General features: G+C 54.4%; 1 long non-coding RNA gene across 1 annotated transcript; it reads right to left on the reverse strand.

The window, feature by feature from the left end:
• Positions 1-4,683: 4,683 nt before the first annotated feature.
• Positions 4,684-22,225, reverse strand: LOC149999155 (uncharacterized). The gene is made up of 3 exons (XR_016513295.1): positions 22,007-22,225; positions 19,381-19,428; positions 4,684-4,742 (listed from the first exon to the last, which is right to left on the reverse strand). It is a non-coding gene; the product is annotated as an uncharacterized LOC149999155 (long non-coding RNA).
• Positions 22,226-23,136: the final 911 nt, after the last annotated feature.

Below are 23,136 nucleotides of genomic sequence, written 5' to 3' on the forward strand. Positions count from 1 at the left end.
GGCTCAGCGTCCCTCGGGCCGGACCCGAGCCCCTGCCACCCCCGCGCGGACGGCCGCCCCTCCCCGCGCGCCGGCCCTGCCGCGCGCCCCCGCGGTGCCGAAGGCTGGAGCTCCGCTGAGCCGCCCGCGGGCGGAGGCGACCGGTGGGAGCGGCGGCCCGGAGCCCAGGTAGCCGGCGGCGCCAGGAGCAGGAATGCCGCCGCCCCGGGGCTGCAGGCGCGGACTCCGCCCGGCCCGCCCGCCCGGCCGCCCAGACCCGCCGCCGGCACCGCCCAGCGCGACCTCGCCGCGCCCGAGCCAGGCCGAGGGTGTCAGCGCGGGGATGGCCCCGAGCCAGCGGGCAGCCCCGCCACGGCCCGCGCCCGGCGCCCGGCCTGCGGCCACCGCCCCACCCCCGCGCCACGCGCCACGTCTCGTGCTCTCGGCGTTGACGCGAGGAGTGTGGAGTCCGGGAGCCCCCGACAGATCCCGGAGCCCAAGCTCTGGAGCCCGAGAGGGGTGCTGACGCTGGTCTCCCGCAGGAGCTCCTCCGGGACCTGACGCGCCACCCCGCCCGGCCTCGCAGGGCTGAGCAGGCTGCCCCGCACTTCCGAGGCCCCGGGGCGCGGGGGCCCAGTCAGCCCCGCAGGGCCCTCCCCGAGCGGAGCTGGAGCCTGTCCCTGCCTGCCGCCCACTTTCCGCCCGGTGCCCCCGACAGCTCCGGTCGCTCGGCTATTATTGGGACGCAGTGGGGCCTCTTAATCCAAATTTCCTTTCCAGCCCGAGAAGACGGGCTCTGCCCGGCCTCCACTCCTCCAACACCTGCTCGGCTGCGTGGGGCAAGGCCCGCGCCAAGCCTGCCACCGCCTCTCCAAAGCCAGCAGTCCGGCCCGCTCAGTCCGCTCGCCCGCAGTTCCCTGACCACTAGCAACCGCTGGCTGAGAACTTAAAAAGCCACTGGAGCTGGGCGGCCGGGTTGCTCCTTTGGGTCGGTCCTGAGCAGCCGCGGGAAGGTCGTGGTTCGCTCGGGGCGCAGTGCGCTGCAGTGCCGGTGGGCTCGGTCCCCCCTGGGATGCTCCTGGAGGCAGCCCGAGCGGCGCTTGGGTGCGGATTGGTAAACCGAGGTTTCCAGTAGAAAAGGAATTCATTCCCTACACCTGGTCCAAATAATCCATCTCAGTTTTGCAAATAATCTTATGAGGGTTTTTCAGTCATGGCCAATCTCTTCTCCAGCAGCCTCGGCCAGGAAGACGTCTGCGGCCTGTGATGGCAAAGTATCCCACACGGAACCGCGGGGCCGCTACCTTGCCCACGGTGTCCGAGGGCACAAGAGGCTTCTGTCTGCTCGCCATGTCCGCAGGGCTCGAAACAGCCACGCGCTGTGTACGTCCCTCAGTGTCTGAGTTTTATAAAACAGGGTACTTATTGAAGTGTTGATACGTTCTTACAAGTGCCTCTAGCCTTGGTATAATCCCTACATAAAATTAGCTCTGCAGACTCATCCCCAGAGCTGCCCATCACCCACACTAGCAGATGCAGGCACATACAGAGACACACGGATGCAGGCTCAGATACAGAGACACGGGGGCAGGCAGATACAGAGCACTCTCTTGCACACACACACAAGAAGCTCCTTCAGCCTTGGAATCACACCGGCGCTCAGCCTGGCTCGGCTCCTACTCCTGTGGATCTTTGGCAAGTTGCCCTCCTTCCCGAGGCCAAAGGCTCGCCCTCCGTGACAAGGGGCCAGTCAGCACGCCTGCGGGCGGTCTCGGGCGTGGTAACTGAGACAACGCACGTAAACTGTTAACATGGTAGTCAATCACGCCAGCCAGGGAGTGGCCCGGCAGCCTCAGAAACTGCCCTTGAACTCTAAACCCTCCCACTCAGCCACCCTGTGCAAGCCGCCGGGGCGAAGCCGAGAATCGTCCTGATCCTGCCCCCCCATCAGGCCCTGCTCCTCCTGCGCCCAGTCACGTCCCTCTGAGACCCGTGACAGTCCTGACGCAGCCCGGGCCCTGCTCACCTCGGTGCTTGTCCTCTCCCTCAACAATGTGGGTCCAAGAAAGCCAGTGAGACACTGGTATTTGGAGCTAAAGCACTTTCCTAGGACGGCGCGCACTAAGTCTGACGCGTGGCTTCCAATCCCCGGGTGCAGGTGGGTGTGGCCACGGATGAAAGGCCATCATCGAAAGGAAGGGGTGAGGATCACAGCCTGAGTGTTGAAGGGGACCCAGAGCCCCCGATTCCTGTCTAGGGCAGGCGTCCTTCCCAGAACGTCCTGACACGTGGACGTCGGCTGTTCCCTGGCAAACGCCGGTGGGAGATTTCTCTTCGGGGGCCAGGGCAGCCACCTCTGTAAAACCCAAGCTGTTGGGAAGCCCGCCTTCCTCCGAGCCAGAGCTGCCTCGGGCTCAAACCCACCGTGCCCACCTGCGGTTCTGCTTGTCCCCTCGCTGGGCTTGGCATCGGCTCTGAATCCAGCAGACCTGGGTTCAAATCCCTATTAACTTATTAGTTAGCTGTAAACCTAAGACTTCTCTCAGAAAAGTCTTAATTAAAAAAAAAGATGGTAGCCTATAAACAGTCATTGAACAAATGAGATCTTCAAGTAAAATGCAAATGAATGTTTACAAATGGTTTGTAATATGGGGTGCAGTGTCTGAAAAAGGGTTCACAAGCCGGCAGCCGGCAAGGTGGCCATGCCACCCGGGTATGTTTTGTTTGGTACAGAATCAGTTTTTTAAATGAATTTCATGCATCATTTACAAACAGCAGCTCATTCATAAAACAAGGGTCCACTTACCGGCTTCCCCGTGCGTCCGCTGGGAAGCTCCTGGCTGCAAGCATAAGGCAGTAATTCTCCAGCGACGTCGGGAGAGGGCGCGTGCCCTCGGAGAGCAGCGCCGGCCCCGGGGAGGACTGCGCCCGTGGGTGCTCGCTTGGCCCGCTTGGGGCTGGCCTCCGCCTCGGACGGCCAGCAAACCATGGGGGCGTCCGTGTGGGCAGAGCCCCGCTCAGAGGGAGAGAGGCCCACGCTCTCTGGGCCTCTCCTGCAGGGGCGAAGCCACCCTGCCCGGGAGTTCCCCAGGAGGCCGCCCCACACCTGGGGCCACTGTGGGCCCCCGCGCCTGCTCCTGAGCTGCTCACGGCCGGTGACGGGCGTACTCGTGAGCTTGGACACGCATTACCCAGCGAGTCCTGGGAAGAGGCCATCCTGGGCACGAGAGAGCAAACGGCCCGACACATCGGGGCCAAATCCCCGCACGAAACAAATGTCCATAGCTGCGTCCGCACTGAGGCCTGGGGAGCAGGTCGCTGTGGCCACCCCTGCTTGGACTTCCTAAGCCTTTGAGGGTAACGACACCGGGCTCGTACGTTTTTCCCTGGCAGGGAGTGCAGGCTAAATTGTGACTTTCCTGGGCGTCCCGGCCCCTGGGTTCTGGGGGCAGGTGGCGGATGGGGGGCTGTGTCAGCATCCACAGTGACTAGAACAGCACACACTTAGCGCCTGAGAGTCCCTGAGCCGGGAACCTGGGAGCGGCTATGCTGAGCCTTTGTGGCCTTTGTCCAGTGCAGGGGGTGTGTCACCACGGGATCAGGCCACCAGGACTCGTCCCGCAGACTCGTCCTGCAAAGCTGCTCTCTAACACAGCGCTTAAAGCGACAGCTGCTTCTATGGGGCTACATGTATTTCCAAGTGCTAAATATCTCGGGAGGACATTGTCGCTTGAATAATCACTGTCCATGTAACACAGGGTCAGCTGTGAGCAAGAGGGCCTTCACTTCCCCACTCTCTGGCATGAGCAGAAGCAGCCTTGTTCTCTGTCTGGTCGCCAGAAAACAATAGGTTTTTAATCAATGAATTCAGGTGTCCAGCCTCCCAGGAAAAGGCTCCATCCAGAGTGTCGCAGCTGCCTGATAAGACCGACTGTGTCAGCCATCTGGAGTTAAGATTTGACCAGGGGTGATGAAGGAAGCATGGAATGGACAAAGGGATTATGGGACCTCGGCATCCCTGTCCCGTGTCCCTGGGGAGCAGGACGTCGGACGAGAAGCGGCCTCCTGCAACTGCACCGCCTGAAAGGCCGTCCGTGTTGGAACAAACACGGCAAAGATGAATTCACACCAAGCAACACAAAAGGCCACCTGGGTGAGGTCACAAGCCTTCCCAGGGAAGCTGTCGCCGCCGTCCGTAAAACAAACATCTCCCAGCATTTTGCGAAGCAAGTTTCTTGTCCGAGGAACTAAGCTACACGTATTAGTATTATTTCCCAAACACCCTAACGCAGCCACCACGACAAAGCCCACAGCATCGAAGGGCTTCGTTATGTTGATGCCGCTGCCACCCCGACAACCGAGCACAGCTGAGGCCAGAAAGAAGTTCTCTTTCCCCCGCGTGCATGAAACAGCTACATTGTGGAGGGCATGTGGCCTCGTCCGGGACTGAAAGAGCTACAGATCTGAAACAGAGGCTCGCTGGCAGCATTTATAGCTGAGTCGTGTAATAAAACAAACCCAGGGCATTGCAAACATGACGTGACTCCCACGTTATTTTTAGAAGGCTGAGAAGCGTCTGCCCAGTGCGAAAGGCTCTCCCCATGACTGTGTCCCTCGCTCTCCGGGGTCGTCAGCGAGACGAAGCGTGGCCCCTCAGCCAGCAAGGAGGACAGGACGCGCACGCGCTGCCAGTCACACTGGAGCGCACGGCTGAGTTTGCGCGGAGGCAGCTTCGTGGAAGGTGCTGGGTTTCGTCTCAGAGCCTAAACCAAACACGTTAACCAGGGAGGTCTGGCTCCACGAGAGAAGGCCTGTTAATGCAACGCATGTGTCTTCTGGAAGGCCTGTCTCTAGAAACACCATCGGTAAACTCCTTCAGAGAGTCAACAATGACTTGGAACGTAACTAGCCCCACTGGGTGTACAGGGACTGACGCCGAGGGGATAAACCTGGTGAGAAGCAGAGTGTCAGACGTTTAAAGAACGGCAATCAACACAAAAACCCGAGCAAGAACTTCCGTTTTAAGAGGACAGTCCTTCAACGCCACGATTCCAGTCCTGCACGTGCTACGAGGAGAGTTTGAGGGCCGTACGTCCTCACCCCGCAGCCCGTCCGCCTGCTGCTCGCCGGCTCGCGTTCACAGCTGAAGAGTCGGCCGCCGAGAATTGGCAGCCCAAGACTCGGAGTAGCTGTCTTGACAACTTAGGTTCGATAACAAACGCTGACATTAATTGTGTTCAAGTTCCTGCTGAGATCACAGTCACCCGCTCACTTAGCACACGGTCATCCTTCCCAAGTCCCGCAATGCCGGTGCTGTCGTCCCACTGGGGAAAGAACTCGGAAGTTTACAGAGTGGGATCGACGTGCCTAAGTCGGTCTAGGTGGTGAGTGCGCAGGACGGACGTTCAGTTCTCCGTGTGGCAAAGAACCTGGGGACGCCGTCACCCCAGGGAGCGCCGCTGGGCAGAAGGGAGTCGGCCCTTGTGAGCCGCAGCCACCCAGCTGAGGGGAGCAGGTTTGCGGGACCTGAGGACGGAGTTTACCGGGTAGATTTTCACACGTGCGCCGGGGGGTGACATGCAGATGTGACCTGCTGAAACCCGGGGTGACCCGATGGCGCTGCAGCTGAGGAAGGCCGCTCCTCACCACCAAGCTCAGTGCCTAACCCGGCCAAGACGTCCTCACCCGGGCCAGTGCTAACGGCGTAACTCGGCTCTGGGTGCAGGGTCACTCGTGTGCACGTGCATCTCAGCTCTTGGCCATTTGGGCAAGCCCCGTGCCCACCCCAAGCCTCCTCGCACCGTCGTGGGACCTGAGTGGGTCGTTTTGGTAAAGTACTTATTTGGGACCTGGCTTGTTTATTTGCTAAGGTTTTCCTAACATTAGTAAACAGAAGTATTCTTTGTACTGTGACCATCACGGCTAAGGAAGGGGACACGCGATTGTCTGGCGGGCAGCACGCAGATGGCCGGCCACGGGCATTAAGGCAGACTCGCCTCGGCCACTTCCCGGCCCAGAGCCCGGCCGGTCCCTCTGGCTGAGCCGTCTGCTCGCCACCTCGGAGGACCCCGGGGTGACGATGCGCAGAGCTGTGACGCAGGCCGCACTGGCACTCCACAGGCGCTCAGCAGACAGTGTGGCCGCTGTCCCGCGTCCCCCTCTGCACAAGCTCAGCGCCGGCTCCTGTCAGCACAGGCTCCCTGGGCTCCCGTCCTGATGCAGGTCCACAGCCGGACGAGGGGATCGTTGCAGACCCTGGAGAACAGACACCGCAGCCGACAGACAGCCTCGCCCAGTGTGCGCTGGGGGCCTGCAGTCTAGAAAACACGGAGGCTTGAGGTAAACTCTCAGTTTCTTTGTGAACGTGAACGTTACCTTTTAAATTGCTAAGCAAAGAAATTTAGGCCAAATTAAAGTGTTCTTAAGCCTTTGAAACAGAAATGATATATAACCTCCAGGGACTAAGTTATGTGCTGATATTCCTGGGCTGCCATACAGGGGTTTTAACTACTTCTTTTTAAAGTATTTTATTTATTTATTCTTAGAGAGAGGGGGAGGGAGGGAGAAAGAGAGGGAGAGAAACACTGATGTGAGAGAGTTGCCTCTCACGCGCCCCCACTGGGGACCTGGCCCACACCCCAGGCCTGCGCCCTGACTGGGGATCGCGGCAACCTTTCAGTTTGCAGTCCGGCCTCCATCACTGAGCTACACCAGCCAGGGCTGTTTTTCACTTAATTTTATTTTTCTCAATACAGGTATCAGTGGTACCACCCCCACGTTCCTCTGGGTTTCAGACACCGTGACAACTGTGACCCTGTCGCTTGGGCCGGCCCCTGAGGTCCCCGCCCACTGCCAGCGCAGCAGGGAGGGCACAAGCCTGCTGGCCCTGGCGCCCCCGGGCCGTAGCCTTGCCTCCTTGTCACAGCGGCTCCCTGCCCCAGGGCTGCCCGTCTAGGTGGTGCTGGGGGCAGGGGTTCTGGCTCGTCCTGCATCTCCTCCAGGCCACACTGTCCCCTTTGCAGGAGAAGAAACTGTCGCTGACTTTGCCTGAGGCTTTCTGTGCTTCGCGCACTTGCTGTGGCCACGCTGTGCTTCTGTGGTCGGCGTTGACTTTGTCGGTCCAGGGCATCAAGTTCAAGGCTCGGCCGGGCCTCCTGGGTGCGCTGCTGTCTCCCACGGTCTCCCAGGGCCAGCTCCTCCTCTCCCGGACCTCAGTCACACGCCCCCTCCCAGGCAGGTCTCCCGTGTCCTGCCCCGGAGCTGAGCAGCACCTGCCGCAGCCCGGAATGAGCCTGGTGCTCCCGCGCTCAGTCTGACCCTGTGCCCTCGAAGGGGGGCCCGGCAAGGCCGGGGCCACGTGGGTTTGCTCTCCACGGTGGCCACGGGTGCTCCTCAGGTTTCCTCGCAGGACTGAAGGAGCGACTCAGTCTTCATCTTCCGCTCCATCTACCCAAGTCCCTCCAGTTAGCGGAGGTCCGTTTCCCTCCCTGTGAACATCCTTGCAGACGACGCCAGGCCACAGCGCTGGTTCCAGCAGCTCGGACGGGGGTCACGGGGCCCTCGGACAGGGGTCACGGGGCGCTCGGACAGGGGTCACGGGTCCCAGCGACACCTCACCGCTGAGGTCTAGAGAAGCGTGAACAGAGCCGGCGCTGTCAGAGTCTGAGCTGCATCTGGCTCCTCGGGTTGGTGACGAAATGGCACTGAGCTCGTGACAGGCACGTGTGGGAGAAAACATGCAGAGCGTGAGCATCCTTCGGGCTACTGTTCTCATAAAACTCAGCCACCCAGCTCTGCAGACAGCATCAGTCATGACGTAGCCATTCTTTTTTAAAATGTATCACTGAGTCCATATAAAGTTCCCAAGTGTGTTCCTCAGCCCAGAAATAGAGCGACAGTTGTCACAGCCAGACGGGGGGCCCCTCGCGTGTGTCCCGTGGATGGAACGCAGGTGCCCACGAGCAGGACGCCTCTGGCAGAGCGCCGCGCCCTCGCCTGCAGGGCCTGCGTGGAAAGGGCTTCTGGAGCGGGCTTTGAGCGCGCGGGCCTGCTGCAGACGAGCATGCTCACAGCTCCTGTGGGTTTCCTCGGCGCCTGTCGGTGCTCCGTCCCGAGTACATCGCGCTCCTGCAGCTGTTTGCTGGCCTCTCTCCCTCCCTAGACCGTGAGCCTCCGGGGTGCGGGGGCTGCGTGGCCCCTCCTTGCATGCCCAGGGCCTTGACCACGTCTAGTAACAGGTGGCACTTAACGCTTTACTCCTGAAACGCATACCTAGAGCGGAGTCTCTGCGCCTCAGCACTGCGGACGCCTGGGCCAGGTCACTCTCGGTCACTGGGGCTGGGGCGCTACGCGGCCCACTGTGGGACCTGGGACGGCCTCCCTGACGTCCACTCGCCAGACCCAGTCGTCCCGACATACCCCCAGGCGTTGCCAAATGTCCCCTGGGGACGCGAGCACCCCCGACTGGAAACCAGTGACGCAGAGGAACACACACACGCACAGACAGAAACACAGACATCCAAGGCCACGGACTCACGCACCACTCCCAACCCCATCATTCAGTAAAGGTTTCCCCGAGTCGTCTAAGAAATAGCAAAGCGGTGCACAGCGTGAGCCTCAACCTCACCCGCCTGACGGTCAGCGAGACGGCTCCGCAGCCAGAGACGCCGGTTTGCTGGTCTTTTGCTGCGGGTTCTGCCTCCATCTGTGCTCACCAAGGACACTGGCCCATGACGATCTCTCCTTCTGTGGTCCTTGTCTGGCTTTGACACGAGGGTGGTGCCGGCCTCACAAAATGCGTTGGCGGGAGTCCCTCCCGGTCTGTGTTTGGGATTGACAGTAATTCCTCTTCGAATGTTTGGTAAAATTCACCAGTGATGTTGTCTGGTCCTGGAATTTTTTTTGGGGGGGGGGGGGGGCTTTGGGTTACTGATTCAGCCCCGTTCCTAATAATCAGCCTGTTCAGATCCTCTAGTTCCTCATAGTTCAGTCTCGTAGGGTGTGAGTTTCTAGGACTTTATCTGCTTCTTCTAGGCTGTCAAACGGGCTGGTGTGTAATTGTTCGTAACGGCCTGTCACAACCCTTTGTATCTTTGTGCTGTCAGTTACGCCTCCTTCGCTTCTCGTGCCCTGTGAGCCCTCTCTCGTCATCCTTCTGGACTCAGCGGACCCACTCTGGGGAAGGAGCGGCCGGCGGGCGCGCTCGCACCCGTAGCAGCGCCCTGACCAGGGGCCCCGTAGCGCGGGCCGCCCGCCCGAGAGTTGTGTGTTGGCTCCCGTCCGTTCCTGAACCTACTGCACAGACATGCCACCATTCTCGTGACTTATCCGTTATCTTTCCAATAAATTCCCCTACTCACTTAATTTGTGCAGTGCTTGTTACCTTCAGCAGCACTGACATCCATACTTCCCCAGACGTTGGAATACCAGGTGAAATATTTTCTAATATGAAACACAGACTTGACAGTATTGAGATTTTTGAGTAACATGTCTTGGTTTTTTACTGGTCTTTGATATATGCCTTTTATGTGAGTCCAGAGGGAAAAATAAACAGAGAAATTCTTCCTGCTCCTTCAGTGAAGTGACCAGAGGAGTTGCTGCTTGTACACAGTAGAGGCTCTGGGACGAGAAGAGAGACGTCCTTTCTGCTCCGGGGCCCTCCCGCGGTGAGGAGCACCCGCGGCTGCAAGGGTCCAAGTGAGATCGCCGTGGCCCGGTCCTTCGGGAAAGACCACTCGCCAACCAGCCACTCAGGACGAGAGCCGCATCCCCGCCGCCCTGGGGGGTGGGGGGCCACAGCAGGAAGGCGGGGCTGGCAGAGGCGGCGGGGCTGGCCCGGACGGAGACGGCAGGCCGAGGTCACCGACTGGCTCGGGGGGGCTCCGTCTCCATTGCTCCCACCCTCGTTGGCAGTTCCTTCTATAAATCAAATAGGTTATTCCTGTTATTGTGTATTTGAGTTCAATAATCTGCTTCAGGGTCCAGTTACCGACAATAAACAACAGCTGTGAATTTGAATACATTCTTCTCTAAAATCTATTCTAACTCCGTTTCCTCGTTTAGCCGTGTCTGGGAGCGTCTGTGAAACCCCGTGACAAGTGCGTTCCTATGCCCACGGGTCCTCGGAGAACACGGCCGGACCAGGTGTGACCCCGGCAGCCCGGTTAGTCCTCTGTCGCCCGGCCCCTCCCAAATAAGCCCAAACAGTTTATTGTTGAGCTGCTGAGACTTCCTACTTTCCAGAGATGCGAACTGCGTATTATTCATTGTCCAGGGGCAATTTTTACAGTGTGGGAGCTTTAACTTACTTACTTAGAATCTAGCAAACGAAGTCTGTGTTAAATGAAAACCATATCTGTGACTTGCCGTGAAGATTCTAAAATCATCAGCGATGCCACTTTTGGCTTCAAGGGCCATGTCCCTTTCATATTTTTCAGGCAAAACTCTTTAACTTACTTGGAAAGAAAAATACATGTTATTTTCTCTGTAGGCTTTGAGATTCATGTTTCTTTCCTGTATAGATTTAGCTAAAAATATGACACGTTTGATTTTTAAGGAATAATAAAAACGTGACGCTTGCAAATTTTAAAACCTGGGCTTATTTACAAAGTTTTCCAGTCTTTTGTAATATAGGACTTCTGTTGTATCACCTCTGAGAAACAAAGAGTCTTCATGGTGCATTAACTCCATACTCCTTCATTCAGATAAGGCACTTACTGAGCGAGCCAGTGAAGGAAGAAGAGGATGAAGGACTCTCCTGCTCCTATCGTGCGTGCAGCCCAGGAGAGGGCGGCCTGCAGTGAACCTGAAAACAGAAAACTAAGTTACAGGCCGGATGGTGACCAATGTTGTGAAAACAGTGAAGCAGGACCGGGGACGTGGGACAGGATCAGGGGACCACAGTATTTGACACGGCTCACCGAGGAGCGGAATTGCGGGGTGCATCATCTCCTTGTGGGGATCAATGCAATTTGGGGCCACGCCAGTCACTGCAGCAGCCAGGACCCCCAGCGAGTCCGCCAGAGCCGGTCCCCACATGTACCCACACGTCTCTTAGAAACGACAGCTCCTAGGGTCTGCCCTGCTGACGGATTACACTCCTCGGCACGATGTCATGCAGCATCTGTAAGTTCCGGACCAGGAGGCTAAGGGGACGCGGCTCCTCTCCGAGACCCCAGGAGCCCTTCACTGATGTGCATGCGGTGCCGTGAGATGCTCATCTGGAAATACATGTCTGGGTCTTCGAGCACATTTTCCACAGAAACGATACTGGGCCCTAGGACGTAGACTCCAGTATGTTATGTGGGTGGAAATGCAATTTATCAAAATAGTGGAAAATAAAATTGTCTCCCATACAGTATAGAATAAAATGGAAAATCTACATGAAAGAATCAGATTTTTTTTTCCTTGAAGGATGAGCCTATAGAAAAGCGAGTTCCTTGAGAGGAAAACACAGGGAAAACAAGGAGAACAGAGCCAGCTCAGGGCATGTTCAAGGCCGTTAGAGGTTGCTGGAATTGATATATGTAATTTGTATTTTTAAGTTATAATTTTCCTTCATTTTTAAGAAGCCATGTCATTTAGCACCACTCATATTTCAGTCCTAATTAGAGCTGATTTCCCCTCTCACAAATCTAATTAAGAAGAGACAGAAAGAGGGTAAACCTTCTCCTAGGTTTGGAAATAATCAAAGCAGCAGGGGGCAAAGCTGATTTAAAAGAATATTGCATTATAGCTCTTTTTGAAATAACATAGTTGGGAATAAACTCAAAGCCCAATAGTAGGAAAATGGGGAAGAGATTTAGACTTGGGAGCACTGAAGCTCCCGAGGGGAAAGTTTCTGAGGAATATTAATAGTAGTAGTGAGCAGACAGAACACGCTCGCAGGCTCCCCTAGCAACAGGGCTGGGGGGTCCTACCCGGTCCTCCACGGGCTTCTGTGAAGCAGTGTCACTGGTGTTTTAAAGTTTTAAACTTCTTTCCTTTACGTTTTCTATTTCTGAAATGTGCAGTGTTGATATTTATCATTGCAAAGGTGTTTTCCAGAGTATGAGTTGAATAGGAAAACTAAACGAGGAAAAGGTTTTAGGGTAACTGTGGTAGACGCATTTTACAGAATACGTGTGGGAAGTCACGTTCCTGAGAACGAAACAGTGGAAAAGCCCTGAGTCCGCTTTCCTCTTCCCCAGGTGAGAGGCGGCCGGCGGGGAGGGCGCTGCGGACAGACTCGTGGGCCCCCAGTCCTAGGACCTTTGCCACAGGCCCCGCGTTAAACCCCCTCTGAGGGGCTGCCTGCGGGGCCCACACTCCTGTCCTGACTCCGAAGAAGGAGTCCCCCCCTGAAGAACAAGAACCGGCCATGCGTCCTTCACAGCCGCGTCCTCCTCGGACAGACCAGGCCCCCGGCCCCCGGCCCCCGGGTGCGCCTGCCCCTCCGGCCCCCGGGGTCCCAGTGCGCCTGCCCCTCCGGCCCCCGGCCCCCCGGTGCGCCTGCCCCTCCGGCCCCCGGGGTCCCGGTGCGCCTGCCCCTCCGGTCCCCGGCCCCCGGGTGCGCCTGCCCCTCCGGCCCCCGGGGTCCCGGGTGCGCCTGCCCCTCCGGCCCCCGGGGTCCCGGTGCGCCTGCCCCTCCGGCCCCCGGGGTCCCAGTGCGCCTGCCCCTCCGGTCCCCGGCCCCCGGGTGCGCCTGCCCCTCCGGCCCCCGGGGTCCCGGTGCGCCTGCCCCTCCGGTCCGCTGCTGCGACCTCCAGCCAGCAGCCGGGGCCTGGGCCAGGGTGAGATCTGGGCTGGGCCCAACAGGGTTTGCGCCTGTCTCAGAAAGGAGGCCACATGTTCCCAGTGTCAGAACGGGGGAGCGTGTTCCGGAACATGCCGGTGTCCGGGGCCTGCTGGGCAGCCCACACTCGGACCGGCGCTGACCCGATGAGAGCCACCAACTGCAGTCATCAGAAGGGAACTGACACATCCTTGGGTTTGGAAGATTCTTTAAATGACCCTTAAGGAGCAGCAAGCCTTCTTTTAATCATGTTGGTGGTTTCTAAAAAAATATCAAAGACTCAGCAGATTGCTTTGCTCAAAACGTTGAAACAGAAACATAGTTTCCCCTGTAATCTTCTCTTATTCTCTTTCTAAATTGAAAAGAAACGCACCGCAATGGTACAAACCGGTTACAGCAGCTCTGTCCCGCGTTCTGTCCTTATCTCCCCGGGCGCCGAGGGCTGCGAGCTCCCCTGGGTGCAGACAAGTGTCCGACACCCCGAAATCACAAGGTTACACGTAGCGCCCGCTTTCTGAGAGCTCCGCTGGGCTGGCGTCCTTCCTGCGTTCCCAGGAGGAAACCAGGCTACCCCCCTCCTCAGACGGGTCTGCCCGTGTGCGCTTTTCTTTTCCCCAAACACCCACCAGGTTCTGCCAGCGCATGATGGTTTTCCTGCGGGACGCGCAGACACTCTCGCTGCCCAGGCATGTCGTCGGGACTGCGCCGCTGCGACCTCTAAGACGACATGACGCGGTGTGGCCGTGACCTGTGCTTCGGCTCGTTCAACAGAAGCTTTTCCTTCGTTTACCTTTATTTCGTCTTCTGTCTCTAGTCAACGTCTTTTAAAAGGGAAAAGCAGTTCTTAAGCAAAATATTTGAAAGCATGGAATGATTTCACTCGAAATTGCAGCTGAGGACCCCGCGACACAGAAAGGCTGGAGGACCCTGCCCACGCCCCCCAAGAACCCCGCGCAATGCAGCTGACGGGGCCGTGCGTCCCCGCGTCCCGGCTGGAGGGGGACGCACCGGGTCGTCCTTTCAGAACCGGGGCTCCGCCGTGAGTAGGTGAGCAATTCCTTTTCCAGCTCGATTGTCGTGCTGAGTTCCATGGGTCTCAAGTTAATGAACACCGAAAATATCAGAAAGCTTTTTTATTTCAAAACATGGAGGTGCCTGCAGTGTTGACTTTATGTAATACATGCACGTGTGGCCTCATAAACTTCACGGGTTGCTAAGGGACGTTTCACCGACTCTCTCCCTAGGTCTGAGGCCACACTGAGGCAGCCGAGGGTCTGATTCCAAAACACACGTAAACGTACTTGAGGCAATTTTCAGCCTCGCAGAATTCCACATTTATCCTTGGGTCTCACTGCAATGCAACCCCAAAATTAACTGCACACGTGCGCTGTAATCCCCTGCTGTCTCCAAGGATGTGGCATCCTTCGTGGAATCAAGTCTCGACGTTGTCACGTGATAAATGTGCTGTCCCCCACCAGGAGAGACACAAAAACCACCCCGGACTGGCAATAACCAGCAGCTGTTTCGCACAGCATGGCGGTGAGGTCGGCTGGAGTGACACCCTCCGACACAGCAGGACGCGGAGCTGTCAGGCCCGCCCAGACTGGCCTCGGGTAGGGCACGGTGACTGGTAAGGCTGGCGGGAAGGAAGCCCCAGCTGGGGGCGCCCGTGGCAGCGCGACAATGCTCTCCTTCTGCGTTTAGAGCAAGACACGTTTGAGATGTACTTCGTTCGCGTTCTGTTTTGTACTTCGTAGAACCTGAGTCAAGGCCGTGACGTATAATGTAAGCTGAATGTATCGGAATTCAGAACTCACTTTTCTTTGTCCCTCTAATTAATTAGCACGACTGTCAACAGTCCCTTCTGAGGACACGGTGAATTCACCAGCAGCTGAACAATCACAGGAACACGTGCTCTTCCGAAAAGAAATGGGAAGTTCAACGCGGAACAGATAGGATCCGAGGGACACCGAGGTGCTGGGGGTGTGAGACATGGCACATGCGACAGGCAAGGCCACCGCTTTGATGGTTACCCTCGCATGGGGCCAGGGAAGCAAATAAGTTCTGCCAGGAAAACATAAAAACTGGAAAAAGCTAGTCATAAAAATAAAACAGCAGCATGATGACACACGGTGGCCAGACCAAGGTGGCCCCGCAGCGGGCGCCCTGACGGAGACGCTCATCCTGCAAACACCGCGGAGCCTCCCGCTAAGGACAGAGGACCGGGACAAAGGGGGGGGGGGCTTGTTGTGCCTGAGGGACAGACAGGAAGGATGTGGCTGTAGTTCAGTGCAGGGTCAGAGGTCGGTCGGTCAGAGGTTCGTGCACCGGGGTCAGAGGGAGGGAGGTTGGAGGTCAGAGGCCATCAGGAGGCCGGAGGGAGCAGGTGCTTGCAGGCGGTGGTCGTTCGGTCTGTACTCTCAGCCTAATGGGAAGCTTCTGGAGGACTTTGCGTCAAGGAGCCGTGTGTAACGCTCAGCTTTGAAAGCGGGGAGACAGTGAGGAAGGGAAACCAGTCGGGGGTGGCGATGGCGGTCTGAACCCAGGAGGGGGCTGTGAAAATGCGGGGAGCGGATGTGTTTGGGTCAAGCTTCGGAAGTGGACTTACTACTCATAGGACCTGTCAGTGGCTTGGACATGGGAGGTGTTATATTTAGGACAAGAGAGTGTATCTATTCACACACACACAACGTTAACCATCACTTTACAACCAAGGCGTGATCCACGAAAACAAAACAGACTTCATAAAATTAAAACTTTCACACTCTGACTGCGGTCAGAACAAAAAGACAAGCCACGGACGGGGGACATTTGGAAACCACCTTTCCAACCCGGGCGTGACACCGTGGGCAGACAAAGGGCCCTCAGAACTCAGCAGGAAAGACAAACTGATCAGTCCGTGGGCAGGAGACATGAAGAGTCATTTCACTAAATAAAAGGGTATCCAGATGGCAAATAAACGCATGACATGACGTCCAGTGTCACTTATCCAGGAGACGCAAACCAAGACCACGAGGCGGTGTTAGAGGGGCCGGAAGTGTTCTCACCTCAAAACAAGAAACGCGTCTGCAGGGTTAACGCCTCCGCCCAGAGCCCCGGGAGCCGCACCCGCGCCCCTCAGAAGGGCGCAGTAGAAGGGGGGACACTGTCAAACGCCGGCGTGGATGTGGGGGGCGGGCTTGGCTCCCACGGCCGGTGGGAATGGGGTAACGCAGCTCTGGGCAGCAGGTCAGCAGTTTCTTTAGAAACTAAACAAGCAACCATCATGTAACAGCAAATAAATGCACCCCAGGCCTTTATCCCCTCAAAACGAAGACTCACATTCACACAGCGCCCTGCGCATGACATTTCACAGTAGCTTCATGCAGAACAGAGACTGGAAACCGAGGCTGCGCCCGCCCCCACCCGCGGCCGCGCTGCCAGCACTGAGGACGCAGCCGTCCCGGCGCCGGGGGCTCTGGGTGAGCCTCCAGAGGCCGGTGCTCAGCGCAGACAGATCACCCCCGAGGCACATACTGCGGATTCCACTTACGTGACTTTCTTGAAATGACGGCTGAGAACTGGAAGGCGGGCTCCCAGGGGTGAGGAGGGGCGGGAGTGCGGCTGCAGGGGCAGCAGGGGGCCCCTCGGGCGATGGAACTGTCCTATCAGTGTCAAGGCCCCGCGCATGAGGCTGTATCACAGATTCGCAAGATGTTCCATTGGGAGGAACGGGGGAAGGAGACCTGGCTCTCTCTATTATTTCTCACAACGGCATGAGAACCCACAATTGTCTCAAAATAAGAAGTCTGATTTAAGATCTGTTTGACGGGGTGCCCCTATACACGCAAGGACGTCTTTCACTTGGATGAGCACTAGGACCTGTGGGTGTCTGGCGGAGCCCTAAAGGTAAGTCCGCAGCGGCCGCGGCCCCCCTGCAGGTCGGCCCAGGGAGGAAGGCTCCCAACACTGCGGGCGGAGGCGGGGTGCCAGGCGCCCCCCTCGAGGAAGAGCGGTGGGCGGCCCTTTGCCCCTCGACGGAGACGCTGGGAGACGCTGGGAGACCTTGGGATCTGAGGGACGCAGGAGTGCCTGCTTCCCACGCGGGCACCCTGAAGAGCCAGACAGGGGCTGCCGGGCTGCTCAGGGACGAGAAGAAGGCGCGGAGCAGCCGCGCAGCGTGGCCGCGGGGTCACAGGGTTTTGGGTCCCCCTGAATCCCAGCAGTAACACCCTGCCTCGAATCAGGGCAGAAACGCTGTGGTTTTCCCACGCACTGAAGGCGGGCCACTCGCTTACGAAAGCCGGCACAGGGTCTTCCAGGGTGTGCCCACGAGGCCGGCCTGGATGGGGGGGTGCTCTGCAGAAAATGCCGGGGAAGTAACCCAGCCCAGGACCGTCGCAGTAGCTGGTGTCCTGGGAACCCACAGGGGCGGTGCAGAGGGTCAGCAATTTCAAACACCTGCAAGTCCCCAGAGTCCCGGTGCTGCCCCGTGAAGACAGAGGAATGTGCACCCCGTCTCCACCCTCCAAGCCCGCGGCCCCGAGGCCTGACCCAGAAGGAGCTGGGCCCAGGGAAACGCTCCCGAGGCAGCGGCCGCGCCCTCCTGCTCCGCCTCCCGAGCTGCGAGCTCCGGGCCGGACCGGCCTGGACACGGGACATGATACACGGGACACGGGACACGGGACACGGGGCGGGAAGGGAGGCCGTACCCAGAAGCTGGAATGAAATGCTGACCTCCTAGCTGGACTGTCAGACTGAGACTGAAGCCGAAACAACTGCCCCTCGTACGGAAGACGGCCAGAAAAAGCACGCACGCTCCTTGCGTTTCATCCAGAAACAGGGCCTCACGGGACGGGCAGGGGCAGGGAGTCACTCTGCTTTGCAGACGTCCACCGCCTGCCCTGCTGGCTCCATGGCCCACATGCAAAGGGACCGTCCCGTGCACGTGAACAGAAGCTGCTCCTCGCATGTTTCCATATGTGCGAGCATGTGCGCACACACGCAGGGTCCTGTGCTCCCCCCAGCGTGACCAGCACCCATGCAGACCAGGACACCGCCGGGGAGAGCTGCCTCCCACGGGGGCTTCCTGGCTCCCGCAGCTGTCCCCTCGCCGAGCGCTCACTCAGGAGGACAGGCAGGGGCTGCAGGGTCCGCCCTCACGGCCGTCGAGCTCAGCTCCCAGAGGAATTGAAGGTAGAACTCAGCTCCCATCCAGGATGAGAAAACGTCCACTCCCCGCCCCCCTGACCCCTTCGAGCTTCTGTGGTCACGGGCCAAAGCTCCTTTTCTCTGCAAACTTGCACCGGATCTACTGGCTTTGATTTATTGAACGTTTGACCCGCAAATGAACACGAGAAGAACAGAGACCATTTCAATGGGAGGGAGTTCTAAGCAGCCAGAGACTGGCCGGTGTGCCCCGACTCCACGTGTCCCTAAGCCGTCTGGCAGGACGAGGCTGGGGGGCAGAGCAAGGCCAGTGAGGGCTCGGGGTGCACGCCCCCTCAGTGCGAGATAGCTGTCACATCTGGGCCACCATTTGGTTTTAGTATATATATATATATATATATTTTGACCATTTATACAAAAATTGCCTTTGTATATTCACTTGAAATTTTTTTTTTGAAATTTACAAATTTAATTTTAAATATTGTAAAATTTATAATTTTTTCATGGGCTACAATATGTTATATGCTTTTAAAGAATGTATATAAATAAATCAAATTTTTGGTGGTTAGGCATAAAATCACAAAAATGATTTTTACTATTTTTCTGATCTGGATTTCTTGAATAGGGGCTTTATTTATAATAACATTTTTTTAAATTGGCACAAACTTCACTAGTACTTTGTAAATTCTAAAAACAGATCCTCTACCATTCATATCATTTAATTAATGTCCCAAACAGATAATTAAAAATAAGCAGCACTTAATGATAATATTACACCATTAATCTCTTGGACTGTAGATTTTATCTTTGATTCATCAGGGAATGCACTTAGTTTTTCCGAGTGTTTTTACCATTTCAAATTATGGAGAGAGAATATATTCAACTTCAAAGTAAGAATTAAGTTGTAAAAACAAACAAACTAATTAAAAGGCAGTATTAAAGTGTTAATCCTGTTAGCTTGAATGAACTGCATCCCAAAATGCAATCCTTATACTTTCAAAAACCGCAGAGAAAGCTCCTAAAAGTATTTGCTCTGCAAACAATTCCATTTTTTATGCGAGAGTTGTAATTTTCTTAGAGACCGTTCTACAAGCTTTATATATAGTATCCCCTCACTTATCACGGTTATTATGTTCTAGACGCACCCCCCACTCCCCCGCGACAGGTGAAACTCCGCGAAGTAGGAACCTTACATTTATTTTAGTGTTTACATATATTTTAAGGCTTTATAAGCCCTTCCCACACACTTAGAAACCATTCCCACTCCATTAACCTTTCCCACACTTTTATAGACACTACTTATGTTCTTAAACACATTCTACACTCTTAAACCTATGTAACTTTAACAACATATATATACAGTACCGCAAATACCCGCGATATAGCAAAAAATCCACGACAAATAATTAAATATAATATTTTTAAAAATCCCACGATACAGTGCTATAGAGAGGGACCGCTGTATACAGTATCTCACTTACCGTAACAAGTCTTTAACTGAACCTTTTCTGTAATACAGATACAGTGACCTGGTAAAGAAAATGGATTAGAAAAGAGATAAATTAGGGATTAATTTCATTTCAAGGGGATATTTCATTTACTAATTCTTCCATCCCACAGATCTTTAAAATAGTTGCATTATCAGTGTTTTAAAAGTGACTCATTTACAGAGAATGTTTCATAAATTGCATAGTAATAATAAAAATACTTTTTTTCTCCACACCCAAGGACTTTTTTTTTTTTCATGACTTTTAGAGAGGGGAAGGGATAGAGGAAGGGAGAGAGAAACATTGATTGGTGGCTTCCTCTAGGCGCCGGGACTGGGGATTGTACACGGCCCTACCAGGGATGGGACCCGCAGCCTAGGCACGTGCCCTGACCAGGAATCAACGCACAACCCTTTGGTTATGGGACGATGCTCCTACCAGCTGAGCCACACTGGCCAGGATGTGGCCAGCAGTAATAAGAACCTTTATAGAAACTAGTACTATGTGTGCATTTCCTCCTAATTATCTACAAGAATTTCTAAAGTTTCTTACATTTCTCTCATCTTGATAGTTTAAATGCTTTAAAAATGTAAAAAACATTTGAAAAGACTATTGTAATGCTACATAGAGGGGATTAAGGAGAAATTCAGGGACTGGTCTGCTGGCTGGAAAAGCATTTCCCTTCATAGGAACTTTGCTGTATTTACTCTGAAACAGTTATTTTGGGCTCAGAGATAAAGTATCATTGGTATCAGTGACATATACACAACCCTGTCAAAATCCATTACAGTCCTGTTGTCCTTATTGTCTTCTTCCCTTTCCTATAAATCAATTAGAGACAAGAAATATGGAGGCATTGGTAGACATTCTTCGACTCCTCATGCAACCACAAAAAGAATTACAATTAAATCTCAAAACAAATAACATCCAGAACTGTCAGAAAATCGAACTGTATGGAAGTCCGACAACCAAGGACTTAACAAAGCCACATTCATCCAGATGGGTGCCTTTTACAGGGAGTCAAAGCAGCTCTATCTAATACACAGAAATAAACACAGGGAGGCTGCCAAAAAGAAGAAACAAAGAAATATGGATCAAATGAAAGAACAGAACAAAACCCCAGAAAAAAGAACTAAATGAAACAGAGATAACCAACCTATCAGATACAGAGTTCAAAACACTGGTGATCAGGATACTCAGAGAAATGACTGAGTACATCTACAACATAAAGGAAGAAATGAAGATTAAACTAAGTGAAGTAAGAAAAAATCCACAGGGAACAAACAGTGATGGGAAGGAACCCAGGATTCAAACCAATGATTTGGAACAAAAGGAAGAAATAAACATTCAACCAGGACAGAAAAAAGAAATAAGAATGCAAAAAAAGTGAAAGATAAGAATACTCTGGGACAACTTTAAACAAGTCAACATCCGAATCATAAGGATGCCAAAGGGAGAAGAGAAAGAGCAAAAGTTAAAAACTCATTTGAGAAAATAATGAAGAAAAACTTCACTAATCTGGAGAAGGAACTAGACATACAAGTCCAGGAAGCACAGAGTCCCGGGCAAGTTGGACCCATAGGGGACCACACCAAGACACATCATCAGTAAGATATCAAAGGTTAAAGATAAAGAGAGAATCTTAAAAGCAGCAAGAGAAAAGCAGAGAGTTACCTACAAAGGGGTTCCTATAAAACTGTCAGCTGATTTCTCAAAAGAAACTTTGCAGGCAAGAAGGGGCTGGCAAGAAGTATTCAAGGTGATGAAAAGCAAGGACCTACAACCAAGATGACTCTACCCAGCAAAGCTCTCATTTAGAATGGAAGGGCAGATGAAGTGCTTCCCAGACAAGGTAAAGCTAAAAGAGTTCATCATCACCAAGCCATTATTATATGAAATGTTAAAGGGACTTACTTAAGAAAAAGAAGATCAAAATTATGAACATTAAAATGACAACAAACTCACAACTATCAACCAGTGAATCTAAAAAAAACAACAAAAACAAACTAAGCCAACAGCCAGAACAGGAACAGAATCATAGGTATGGGGATCACATGGAGGGTTATCAGCTGGGAGGGGAAGGGGGAGAAATGGGGAGATGGTGCAGGGACTAAGGAGCATAATTGGTAAATACAAACTAGACAGGGGGAAGGTAAGAATAATACAGGAGAGATCCACGATGGCGGAGGAGTAAGTGGAAGCTACACTAACCCCCTCCCAGGACCAGTCCGGAATTACAATCTAATTGTGGAGAAATCACCTGCAATGACCAACGGAACACCAGCTGGAGAGAAGTCCTATAACCACGGAGAGACAGAAAAGGCCGCGTCATCACAGCGTGACCGGTAGGGAGTACGGAGACGCGGAAGGGCTGGCTGGGCTCCCACGGTGGCAGCTGAAGGGACTGAGAAACAGCTCAGCAGCCGGGGGCTCCCCCTGAGAAGGGCGGGTCTAAACCCCCAGCTGGGCTTCCCAGGCTACAGCAACAGAGCGGAAAGTAACATAGTATCAGCTGGGAAAAGGAAAAAGCCGCAGGGTTTCTTGCTGGCCTGAGAGAAACAGCTGGAGACAAAGAGCTCTTAAAGGGACCACGTACGAATATATTTTGGCCCCCACTTACCCTGGGCTCCCGCAGAGGGAGGGCAGAGAGGACTGGAGACTCTTGGGGAGAGTTTGAGTTGGTGGCTTTGAGGGGAGAACTGGGGGAGCAGCTGACTCGGTCCCAGGGCTGACTCATCCCCACACTGCAGGCAGACCGCTCCCCTCTGAGTGGCGTCAGCCTGCGGGGAAGCAAGAGCCCGCTCACAGGAATTAATCTGCCCCACCCTCGGGGCTTAAGCCTGACAGCTGATCACAGACTTAATAGATTAACAACTAAAGGAGTCAGACGAAGGCAGGAGATCCCTGGAAGTCTCCATCAGGCTGCCTAGGCCCAGACTGGTACAGGATCTGACGCCACCAGGGGCAGATCCAGGAAGTGCAGATCAGTCTAAGAAGCAGCAACAAACAAGAAGAGTCACAAAAATGGGGAGACAGAGAAACAACCCCCCATCCAAAGGAAAGGAAGTATCCCCAGAAAGAGTGCTAAATGAAAGAGAGGGGAGTAAACTATCAGATATGGAATTCAAAACATGGATTATGGAGAAGCTCAATGAGCTCAGCGGAAGCTACAAAGAACTCCAGAAAAACTACAAGGAACTCACAGAGAATTACACGAGCATGAAAAAGGACATAGAAGCTATCAATAAGAGCCAGGAGGAAATGAAGAATACAGTCTCTGAATTGAAGAACACAGTAGAAGGAATTAAAAGCAGGCTAGAGGAAGCAGAAGATCGGATCAGCGAGCTGGAGGACAATGTACACAAAAACTCCCAGACAATGCAACAAAATGAAAGAAGACTGAACAAGAATGAAGAGGTCCTAAGACAGCTGCAGGACAACATGAAACGTAATAATATCCGTATCATAGGAATTCCAGAAGGAGAAGAAGAAGAGCAAGGGATAGAAAACCTCTTTGAAAAACTAATGACAGAAAACTTTCCTAACATGACGAGAGAAAGAGTCACGCAAGTCCAGGAAGCACAGAGGGTCCCAATGAAGATGAACCCCAACAGGCCCACTTCAAGACACATCATAATTAAAATGCCAACATTCAAAGACAAAGAGAGAATCCTAAAAGCAGCAAGAGAGAAACAACTAATAACATACAAGGGAGCTCCAATAAGGCTATCATCAGATTTCTCAGCAGAA

Source organism: Furipterus horrens, unplaced genomic scaffold (genome assembly GCF_987537825.1).
Source record: "Furipterus horrens unplaced genomic scaffold, mFurHor1.1.pri manual_scaffold_10, whole genome shotgun sequence".
In the NCBI taxonomy this organism is placed as follows: Eukaryota; Metazoa; Chordata; class Mammalia; order Chiroptera; family Furipteridae; genus Furipterus; species Furipterus horrens.